The following is an 11,791-nucleotide window of genomic DNA, read 5'->3' on the forward strand; positions in this document are numbered from 1 at the left end:
ACATAAAGAGTTGAATTACCCTCTCGACCTCTTAGAAGTAGAAAAAAGAGGAAGAATATGATAAGATAGAGAAGGCTCACTCTCACTCGCGCTAGGAAGAAAGTCGAGAACGTCCTCTATTGAGGTGGGGTAGGTAAAGAGGTGGAAGAATCTGATTTCAAAAAAGATGGTACATCGAATAGACACTGGAACCCAGTGCAGCCTTGATATAGAACGTTCTCGCAATCTAGTCCAAAGGAAAAAGCTCTGCGTAGATCTTAGCTTTCTTCTTCTTTCTTTGTTCGCGCTTCGCACCTCTCCTTCCGGAATGAGCTTCGCCTCTCTCCTTCCTAACCTCAGTCGGGCAACTCTGATGATCTAAATACCCTCATAACGAAGCTTCTAGGTCGAGCTGACTTGCATGCGAACAAGAGCCTAGGGATCGGATCTCTTGCATCCGAGGTTCTACTTCTTTCTCGTTAGGAGCAAAGAAATGAAGCTAGCACGGACCGAAACTTCTCATGATTACGAGAAATCTCGGGAAGTAGTCATCTTCTTTGCTTTCAAAACCAATGAATGGAAAATTGCATCCTTCCTTTACGGCTCCTTACCGATCTCGAGCCTGGATCTTATTCATTCATGAAAGCGGTAGCTTAAAAAGGAAGTTTGAGTTCCATAAATCAGTCCCACGAAAATTCATATTCTCAATAGAATAAATGAGAGAACTCAATTCCCATACTTTTGGGGAAGTCAGAAAGAAATCCAGTTCTCAGCCTTTCCCTTCGCTTCGCATACTAATCTTTTTGAAAAGTTTCCTTTCTTTCCCCTGACTTACTCGGCCTGTGGTTGAGGCTCTTCGCCCAAGGGTGGCTCTTGCTCTTTCAAGAAGTCTGAGAAAGATTTGACTGCATCGAGCGGACTTCATACCTCGTATGGGAATCTTTTCTCCGCCGTCCTCCGGACTATGAACCATATATATTTACCTAACTACGGGTCAGAAAAAGAACTAACTACAACTGAAACCGACTGCGACTCACGGAACCTCGAGGTTGACGCTTTCTTCCTTACTTATCAGAGTGTTTTCGGAACCAGCTTTGTCAACCTTGTTTATCCACTAGAAGGCGAGACTGATAAAAAAAGCCACCTTTCTGACGATAAGAAAGCTCTTGATCGGATCGATGAAATTGAGGAGGAGGAGTTTGATTCTCATTTTTTGAGTACTCCCACGGGGCGGTCGAGCTTGCTTCATCTAATTCAGACCGAATGACTCTATGAAATTACGTCGATACTTCCACATATTACGGGTAACGTAGGAGACATCTCTATTTTTCCCCTACCTCTTGCCTAGCTTCACGGATTTCTCTTCTGGTTATGAGGCGGAATGGAAGAAGTCAAAAACCTTGATTTGGACTCCTCGAGTCTTCTTTTCGGTTCTTCATCCAAAAACGACCACTTTTCTGTAGGCGAGCAAGCTTTTGCCCGGGAATGGCATCGGTAGAGGCTTGACCTCTTAGTCTGATAAATGCGGGGAATCGTCTCATTCTTTTCTTCTTTTTCTTCTCTTTAATTAATTAATATAGATTTCTTTCGTTGCACTCCTAAGCTTTGAATTGATTGTGAATGAGAGAGGTTAGGATAAGGCACAAGGATCTTCGTTCGTCGATCATTTTCTTGGAACTCATTCCCCTATTGATGAGGCTTCGGAAAGCACGGCTAGGCCCCTGCTTTAGGCACAGGCTTTCGAGTGAGAATGAAAGCTAATATTTCACTCTTTTCGTTCTGACTTTTGAAGCCCGCTTGCACTATCCTTTTGTTTTGATAGGCTTGATTCAGTCTTTTTTAGGTTTTGAGAGTGAAAGAAGAAAGGAAGTCAATCAATTTCAAGGAGCATCCGACCACAACTACTTTAAGAACCTCCGCTCCACCATATTCAAGAGATCTAGCTACAGAAAGGGTTCCGAACTGCATGTGCCGATCCAAAGGAATGTTCCGAAACAAAAAAAAAAAAGAAAGATATGAAAACCTCTGCTGCAACTGGGAATACAGATACGGAGGATGAAGTGACTTCCTAATCATCCCATCCTAATAATAAGGAACTTTTGATAGTCCCTCCCGATCCTCCGATCTCAGGGATGAGATGAGGCGACTGATTCTTCTTTGAACTTCAGAAAAGACTAGGAAAGTAGGAAAGAAAGAACTTCAAAGTAGGAGGACGTAGATAGAATTCTTTTCTTCCTTAATCCTGAACTCCTCAGTCTTTGGCAGAGGCATTATCACCGATGGCCCCACAGTCTCGACTTTGATCAGCCTTTGACAACTTTTTCTGAAACCTCAACAGACCAAGAGCGGAAATAGCGGTAAATCGGGTATAGCTCCCGATGAGGCTACCGAGACATCCAGAGGGTTCTCAGACGCGAGACAGAGCTTCAAGTGTGTACAAACAAAGGTGGTGCAAGCAATATGCGCCGGCGCGCCTTTGTTTTTAGGTCTCGACAGTGTACTCCTTTGGCCTTCCTCTCTTTTCTAGAAAGTCCACTAGTAGCTCCATCGCTGATATTCCTCGCATCTTCATGCGCTGTGAGTCCTCCCACAGGTTTTTTATCGTAGTATTCAATTTCTTAGAGAAATGCGCTTCGCTTCTTCTCAAATTCTTTGAGCCTTACCGGTCCGTGGGTCCGCTGTCTCAGTTTCCGAAAAGAAAGTAGCTCTTCCGTAGCATCGAGGAGAGAGAACTCTTTCATTTAGTCTGAGTCCGCTAGACCTCTTTCATTATCCCTTGCTAGCCGACAAAGGAGAGAAAGAAAGAGCTCCTTCCTAACTCCAGTTAGAGTTGCGCTTTCCTTAATTCATTTCCGTCAATCAAGCTCCAGATGAGAAAAGGCGAACTTTCAGTCCCTTCGATCATTCTTTGAGCCTCGTCCAAACCCCTCCGCTTTTTTAATGATCTTTTTTATGGTTATGCCGGCGATGATAGGTGGATCTGATAATTGGTCTGTTCCGATTCTGATAGGTGCACCTGACATGGCATTTCCTCATTCTTTTCAGCCTTTTGCCGCTTAAAGACCACTTCTCACTTAGGCCGAGAAGACATCAAATCAAGAGGAATCGAGAAGACTAAGTGGCACTTTCTTTCACCTCTAGCTGCTTCAACTCGGTAAAGCCTTCTACCCGATCCAACCCAATGAGCTACTTAGTTTTCATCCTATCCCGGTTGGAAACTCTTCGTCTTGAGAGCGGGCACCTCATTTGCTGATTTATGATCCGGCTGGATCGCAGCGTGCCTTGTTCCAAGAACATCGATCATTAATAGTCGCTTCTCTCTTTATTCAATGAGCTTCTCTCCTTTCAGATGAATATGGATTTCAGACTTTTGCGTATTCTGCCTAAGCAATGGGTCGCTCCTGTATCTTCCAAAAGGAAAAAAGATCTCTGAGAGCTGTTTCCTGGATCCGATGAGAAATTCTCCATCTCTCACTCGGTTACCATTTTGCCTAGGCAAAGGCTCGAGGTTCAAGGGCAGCTGTTCCGGTAGCTCTCCCGAACGGACTTATAGCCTCTCCTCCTTACGACGAGCTGCTTCTAGCCTCGTCCGTCCCTTCCTTTGTCGTTGGGGCCCAAAATCTTCCTTGCTGAGACTTGAAAGGAGCGAAAGCGGCTCGACTGAAAGGTTCAGAGCGTAGAACCAATGAAGAAGAGCCTCCGGACTCATTCATTCCACTCAAAGTCGTCCGGGTGCAGGCTTCCTCCCGAATAGCAGTCCGAGCTGGATTTCCTGATTTCAAAAAAGAAATGTTTTTTCTATTAATCCAGTCGTTCGGATGGACATAAAGGATTTCTCTCATTCTTTTCTTTGCTTTGAATTTGGAGGTTCATGAGAAGATTCAGTCAGTGATCCACTACGCCGCTTAGATCTCTTGAGTCAGGCAAATTTTCTTATGAGTTGGATCGAAAGGAAGAGGTTAGAATCCAAGTTAATAAAGTTGCCGCTCCGTCTTCTCGGAGGCTTCCGACTGCTTTTTTTCTTCATTTCTCTTTCCTTCTCTCCTTTCAGTCGAGCCCTCATGCCTCCTTCCTCTTCCTTCCTTGAACTTCTTTTGCACTTCCTTCAGTTTCTCTTTCTGGGAGTCTTCTCGCACCTATTGGGCGACTTCCACTCTGACCTATGATTCTCTTCGCGCTGACGAGAGGTAGGCCCAAAGAAAGAGTACACTGCCGAGGAGTTGCAGGAAGAGTCTCTCCTTTTGGATTGGATCGCAACCAACCTCTTTTTTGTCTTTTTTTCCATCTTCCCTATGTCAAAACCACATTGTAGACGGAAGCATCTAAGATCAGACTCCCGAAAACCTTGTCTTCTTCCTAGCGCGATCGAGCCTTTCTTGTGCACTCGACTTCTAAGTCGCTTCGCGTGCCTAAGATCAGAAAGCAAGCATGGGCGACCTCTATCCCGATTCCCCCTCGCAAAGGGTGCAATAAGGGGAGGAGGTCAGATCGGGGGCCTATCCTCCTGCTCTCCTCTTCTTCCTACATTTCCTGAAGAACTGAAATGCGTCACCGATCGGAGACTTCGACTGCCTTGTATCAGGTATCTCTTGTCTAAGAGGAAAGAGAGCACCCTACCGATCCTCGTAGAGAAAGTGTAAGAAAATGGCTCCTTCTTGTATATGAAGACTAATTAATATATCCCCCCAATTCACTCTCGGTTGGGAAGCCTCATCCAGAGTCTGCTCTCGCTCTTGCTTCCACTTGCTTACGGGATTTCCCAAGCCAAATGGTGAAAGCATAGACATCCATCTTGATTCCTTAGATTAGCGAATTTCAAGCTGAAGTGTGGAAGGACCACGGAAGTCCATAAAGGCGGGAAGATAAAAGAAATAATTCTCGTATGCGGACACTAGTCTGATTAGCCAAAAGAAAGCACCAAGAAGAATGGAAGAAAGAAGACCTTTCCTTAAGGCTTCGGAAAGATCGCATTCTTCCGCGGAGAGAAAGAGAAAGGTAACTGAAAGAGGAATAAGTGCTCTTTCCCTCTTCCCTTTCTCTTCGAGTTCTTGTGTCCGATGCTTCACTTCATCTTTGATCGAAAGATAGGGTCCGGAGGCTCGACTGAAAGAAAGGAAAAAGGCCAGGTGCTCGTCTTTCTTTATCAAAATCAGTCGTGTATTCGCGCCTTAGAGAATGAATGAGGATCGGCCCTACGCTAGGAAGGGTATGAATGAGGCGGACTCTTCTCGCTCCTTCTCGCTTCTCAAATTCTTTGAACCTAGTCAACTCCTCTCCTATATTTTCAACTACGAGTACCTTCGCTCCTCGCCTTTCAGTCGAGCCTGGAGCGAAAGCGGCTCGACTTACAGGAGAGGACCGTAGAAGGCTCCGTAGGAGGAGGAAAAGGATCAAAGAATGATCTTTGAATTTTCAAGCTCATTCCTTATTCTTCCAATTAGAAGGAGTGCAAGTTGAGCTACTAAATAAAGAGAGGAGCGACAAAGCTCAAATACTTTGATCCTGAGACGAGGAGTTGACAACTGGATTCCATATTAACCTACGGACCAGAAAGTCAAACTCTCATCAAAGAAACTACGGAGGACGAGTAGTCTTCTGGAATATATATTAGTCACCTGGACCTTTCTTTTTCCACAGATTAATATGGTGGGAAGGCTCTTTGGCCAAAGCAATTAGTCAGATGAGAAAGAAATGATTGAGTCAAATGCTTCACCTTCTTCTTTATCCGAGAATTCAGTACGAGAACTTGAAGAAGGTGTTCATTGAGGCGGAAGGAAATATAAGGATAGGAGGCAAGGAAGAAAGCCTAGCCTAGAAGGAGAAGAAGGAGGAGATTCCGCGGGCGAAGCCCCCCGAACCCACCGCTCCGCTACTCCGCTCCGCTTCCAATATTGAAGGGCGAAGCCCCAAGAAGGCAGCCTTGATAAATAAAGGTTAAAAGAAAGCTAGCTCGGCTAAGACAGAGAGGAGCTACTTTATTATTTATTAATGGGGTGATGAGACAGGTCGGACCTCTTTTATCCACTAAATCAAAGATTCCACTAGTTGACTTCATAAAGGGATTTGAATCAGGTGGATGGAAGTGGGAACCTCTTTTCAGCCATTTTTCAGCCCTCCTTCCAAGATGAGGTGCTCCGGGCACCCCCATTTAGAAAGAAGGGTGCGCTTGATCATAACCTATCCAACTCCGGATGTGCCAGCCGTTCAGAGTCCTCAGTTCGATGTAAATGAGTGAGAAAGTAGATTACAGTAGGTTGGGGGAGTTATGCAAATCAGAAAAACCTTTCCGTAGGTTAAAGCTTCTAACCTTTTCTTCCTTTAAGTAGGTTCTGAACCCTCTTGCTTTGGAAGAGTACTTCTTTCTTCTTTGCTTTGAAATCATCAAGAGATATCAAGTCATTTTAAGCTAAGAACGGAGAAGGAGCATTCCTTTAAGTAGGTTCAGACTTTGGAGTCTTCTTTACCCCTGTGTATCCGCGCAACCTAGAAAGAAGAAAGAAGAGCTAAAGGAAAAGGAGGATGCCTTTCGGTGATGTTATGATTGCCCAGCCGGGCCCTGCCTTATCTTTTTTCGGATCGCGCCTCTCGAGTTTCAGATAAAGAGTCAAATCTTTGAAGAGAATGAGATCTTTCCCACTCGGCCTATTTCTCGGCCCCGCGGGTCGATCTTTTGGTCTTTCCTTAATGGGGAACCCGCTCGGCCCGTCATTCAATTCCACTCAAATAGCTCAAAACAATAGGGTGCGAAGGTACTCGTAGTTTGAAATAGAGCGAAGGTACTCGACTGAGGCCCACTCCGAGAACTATGTTCGGAGTCTACTCTCCCCTCGGAAAGAGCCCACGAGCAAAGGGAAAGACTGAAGAGGTGGAAGAAAAGGCTCGGGATGTATTTTTGAATTTCATTCATTCACCTTTGGCAAGGCTCAAAGTAATAGGTTGAATAGTCCAGAGGACGTCCGAAGGATCATGAGAACTAGAAGAAAGAATTCTCCATCCCTTGAGACTCCGCCTATCCGTTGAGCCTGGCACTCCTTGAGACTTTTCTTTCTCTCTCTTCTTCTCCAAGAGAGCAAATAAGAGGTGAGTTTTTAGAAGATTGATATTTAAGGAAAATAGAGAAAAAATTCTTCGCTCCTCTCCTTCCTAACCTCAGTCGAGTACCTTCGCTCTGAACCTATATTGAAAACTACGAGTACCTTCGCTGAGTCGAGTTATTACCAAATTCTTTGATCCTTTGAATTTCAGTGAAGGATCAGTCTTTATTCAATGAGCTTCTCCTTTGCGCGGATTTCAAAAGAAAGAACTAGCGAAGAGAAATTGAGAAGCGAAAAGGAATCTCCTCACCGCTCCGTGGGTTCTCGTTCAAGATCTGATTCTGGGCCTTACCCTGAGTTCGTGGTACCCTTTATTTCATTTAGGGTCCGAGAGTCGGCTTACGGAGGTCTCGACTGAAAGAAGAGTGAGGAGTGCGAGAGAAAGAAACTCAAATAATGAGTTCTATCATTTTGGTGATTTACCCCTGAACGGAAAAAGGTGGCCGCGAGAGAATTCGTATTCGATCCAAAGGAGTTGAAAGCGGAAATCGGAACATCATGGGAAGGCGAGATGGATCTCTTTATCAAAGCAGCCGTAGAAGTAGAGCATATCTTTTTTCTACTTAAAGATAAGTAAGAACATTTCTTTCTCCTCTCTTTAACTACATAAAGAGTTGAATTACCCTCTCGACCTCTTAGAAGTAGAAAAAAGAGGAAGAATATGATAAGATAGAGAAGGCTCACTCTCACTCGCGCTAGGAAGAAAGTCGAGAACGTCCTCGGGAGAGGAGTCTTAGATCCCTGAGTAGGTCTCGCTACTTTCATTGAATGGCCTCACCGATTTGGTCTCTCCTTTCTTCCGAAACCTCGGGGCGAACAGTGCTCAAAAGCAGCACTCAGAAATCTCCTAGAATCAGTTCCTTCCTGCCGTTGCTAAAGGTCAGATTTTCACTCAAGCTATTTCTTTCAAAAGAGTCAAAGATTAAGCTAGCAAATGGAAACAGCAACTAACTATGGCTCTTGGCCCAGACAAGGCCCTAGGCTACGGGGAGATCAGAGCAAGAGGGAAGGCCTAGACGAATTCTTCGTCAATTTCATCGACCCTCGTGTAAACGAGTTCTTTCTGTGTTCAAGGTCGAGCGAGGAGCGGAACCTAGCCCTTTCCTTTCTTTGCTTTTGTTCCGAAACTCAGTCGGGGAATAGCTGATCCTATGCAAACAAGAACGAGATCTTTCCGCCAGCAAGTCTCGGAGGATTTACCGGTCACGGGCAACCGTAGAACCAACGAGCATCCCGCAGGCGAGGAAGCAAACAAGCGAATAGAAAAGTTCAGTCAGGAAAGTAATGCCGAGATCCGGGCCGGGGAGTTTTTCCGCGATGAGATAGAATCGAGGTCGGACCGGAGAGGGAACCTCGAAGGGCACAAGAGAAAAGCCAATAATCATCACCCCAACCAAAACCAAATGAGAAAGGCCCTCAGTCAAATGGAAGAAGGAAATGGAATGGTCTCTTTGACTAACTCGAATCGACGAAAGCCTGACCGACCGGTCCGAAGACCTGTCCCCTCTAGTCTAGAAAGGGATGAGGCTGACTCTCTGCTCCGTGCTAGTTTCATTCTGGAATAACTGTCTTGATATTCATATCTTAGTCGAGACTGATGACTATTCCTATCCTTAGACTGATATAAGGTATTCAACCCAGTCCTTTCGCCGATCATTCTGAGATCATTCTTTGATTTTGAGTCGATCTTGTGCAAGGGCTAGCTTTCCTACGCGGAAACTGAAAAAGCAAGAGAAAGGCGAACAAGAAAGGGGTGCCTCTCGTGCAGAACTCATTTGATTGAAAAACCCCGCGACCAGGACAAACATTCTTTGACCCTTGTGTGGAAGAAAGGCGAAACCTTTGAAAAAGAATACTAGATTCTATCCCAATATGATGATGGGATCTTCAACTTCAAGAACTGCGGAAAGTAGAAGGTTCAGAGCGAAGCAGAATCAAGCTACGAAGGAGAGGAGCGAAAGCGGCTCGCCGACGATAGGGGGAGAGGTCTCGACTGAAAGGATAAAATAAAGCTCCAGATGAGTTGAGAAGAATTTGAGAAGAATTTCTCTTCTTTCTTTTTTCTTTCGGGCTATTCACTCTATCAATAACCGAGCCGGATCTGGTGTATCATAAGGGATTTGCCTTTTCTATTGATTCCTACGGATTGGATCAAAAACAATTCTTGAATGAGTAAATGAGGTGAGGGTTGGGGTAGAAGGCGAAGCCGGGAGCTGAGAGCTTCGAGAGCGATTCGGGTCTTTCTAGGTCTTTCCCGGAGCTCACCGTTACGTGGGGGCTCTTTCTAGGTTGTACGAAGTTGTACGAACTAGGCTGGTTCTATACTATCTTGCGCCTTTGTTTTTAGGTCTCGACAGTGTACTCCTTTGGCCTTCCTCTCTTTTCTAGAAAGTCCACTAGTAGCTCCATCGCTGATATTCCTCGCATCTTCATGCGTTGTGAGTCCTCCCACAGGTTTTTTATCGTAGTATATCTGGTTAGCAGTAGTTGCGCTATCTCCGGATCCTTTCTTAGATGAAGGAAATCATCACAAGCATCGATCTTCCTGAAGATTCTTTGGGTGCGCTCTAGCCTGATCTTTCCTTCTCTGGAATTCACTGAAGAAAAGTGAAAGAAAAGAATCCCTATCAGTTCTTGATTTTCCAACTCCTCCTACGCTATATACTCCTTCGGACGTCCTCTGGACTATTCAACCTATTACTTTGAGCCTTGCCAAAGGTGAATGAATGAAATTCAAAAATACATAGATAAGAAAGAGTACAGATGTCCCACCAATTCTGAACAGACTTTGATGAGAGTTTGACTTTCTGGTCCGGATAAAGAGAGGAGAAAGAAATGTTTTTCACGATAAATACTCCTTCACAAAAAAAGAGCCGTAGTGGATAGTAGAATTTCTGTCAACCTTTATGTCCCCTTGCACTGATTTTATTAACCTAATCTCAAAGTAGGTAGGATCAATCATAAATCAAGGAGGGTAGTTGACTGTCCGTTACGCTACGGCTCCGCCTCCGCTCCGGAACAAGCCGGAACAAGAAAGTGGTTGAAGAAAGTTTCTACTATCTCTCTCACGCAGAAATCCATAAAGACGAAAGGAAAGAGGTTTCACCAACGGAAATTTCTCGACTAATTAAGCTAGCACGGCCACCCCTTGAATTAGTTCTTGCGGATGAACTCTCAGTCCTTTCGGTTGCAAACTCGGATGAAAAGCTTCTATTCTATTTCTTTCTCTGAACGAGAAGAAATGGAACTGACTCAAGATCTAATTCCCTTTCAAGAGAAACTGAGAATGAGATGGCCTAGGGAGAGCCTTTGCTCCGAGATCCCTCTCTCCACAAGACTCTCGTGGCTCTGCTCTACCAATACCCGTCAGAAGCATCCATCTTGAAGTTCCGGAAACTGAATGAGATGTTCCGGCCGTTGCACAACGCCCTTTCATCCTCTTCATCCTCCATTTTCAGAGGAAAACGAAGAAAGCGTTCTACGATCCATGAACCTTCGCTTTAGAAATTCAAAGGTCCTGGCCTAATCTAGTAAGGTCAAAATCAGACTAGAATTTTCCATTGATACGAGATGCTGCTTTTTCCATTCACAAAGCAAGAACTAAGAATGAAGATAGAACTCATAATGAAGATAGGAAGTCTCGACAGAAGGAAGAAGAGGCGCAGAAAGATCGAGGCGGGAGGAAGAGGTCGGCTCGACTCCCACGGGGCGGAGAGGAGCGAAAGCGGCTCGACTGAGGTTAGGAAGGTTCAGAGCGAAGGTACTCTACGTTGAAAATATAGGTTCAAAGCGAAGGTACTCGTAGTTTTCAATATAGGTTCAGAGCGAAGGTACTCGACTGAGGTTAGGAAGGACGCTGAGTGGGGTTCGACAATAGGTTTGAGTTAATGATTAGAAAACTTCCTTTTCTCGATCTTGATTCGCGTAGAAATTCAGTCAAAGAAGTTAATATTACTCTCAAATATGATGAACTCAATTGCAATATTCTTTGCCCTAGGCAGTCTCGCATATTGAATTGCGCCTTCGGACGGGGAAAATCACATCTTTCATGAGCAGGTCGGACCAGACTTTTCTACGAGGGGGGACGCTGTTGAGGTTTCATGGGCCCCCCCGCGTAGCGGTCGGACGAACTCTTAATGGAAGCATCCACAAATTCTTTGCGCCTGGAGAGACTTTCTTTTCTCATACCATTTTCTGATCCTATCAACCTCTTTTTGGGATAACTTCTTTCTTTGGACCAACGGCTTTCTTCTGCTTCTTCACTCTCCTTCTTAGTCGAGCTACCAAGGAGACAGATACCCCCCACTACGCGGTGCCTCGCGAAGGGTGAAAGATGGGAATTCCATGGCGATAGCAACTCAAGAAACTTCCCACCGCGGGAGCCTTGCCTTTGTAGAAGGTCTTTGGCGAGAAATTTTGCTTTTCATAGGGGAGAATGAAGATTCTAGTAAGCGTAGGGAGCGCAGGGCGAGACCCATCAAAATCGAATATGATCCTTCCGCGGACTTCCTTTTTCTAGGCTTTCTTCCAAATAAATAGTAGATTCTTAGCGAAGCTGCTCTTCTTCTTTCTTTCTCCCGTAGGACGTAGCTACGTAGGAGCACCATAAATCAGAGATTAGGAGCGGACCTCGAACTTGACTTGCCTTGTTCCACATGAAAGGGAGCTACGTAGGACCAGAACTATCCACTGAAAGTAGAAAAAGTCAATGGAAGTCC

The sequence above is a fragment of the Cucumis melo genome, chromosome 5, assembly GCF_025177605.1.
Source record: "Cucumis melo cultivar AY chromosome 5, USDA_Cmelo_AY_1.0, whole genome shotgun sequence".
Taxonomy (NCBI): domain Eukaryota; kingdom Viridiplantae; phylum Streptophyta; class Magnoliopsida; order Cucurbitales; family Cucurbitaceae; genus Cucumis; species Cucumis melo.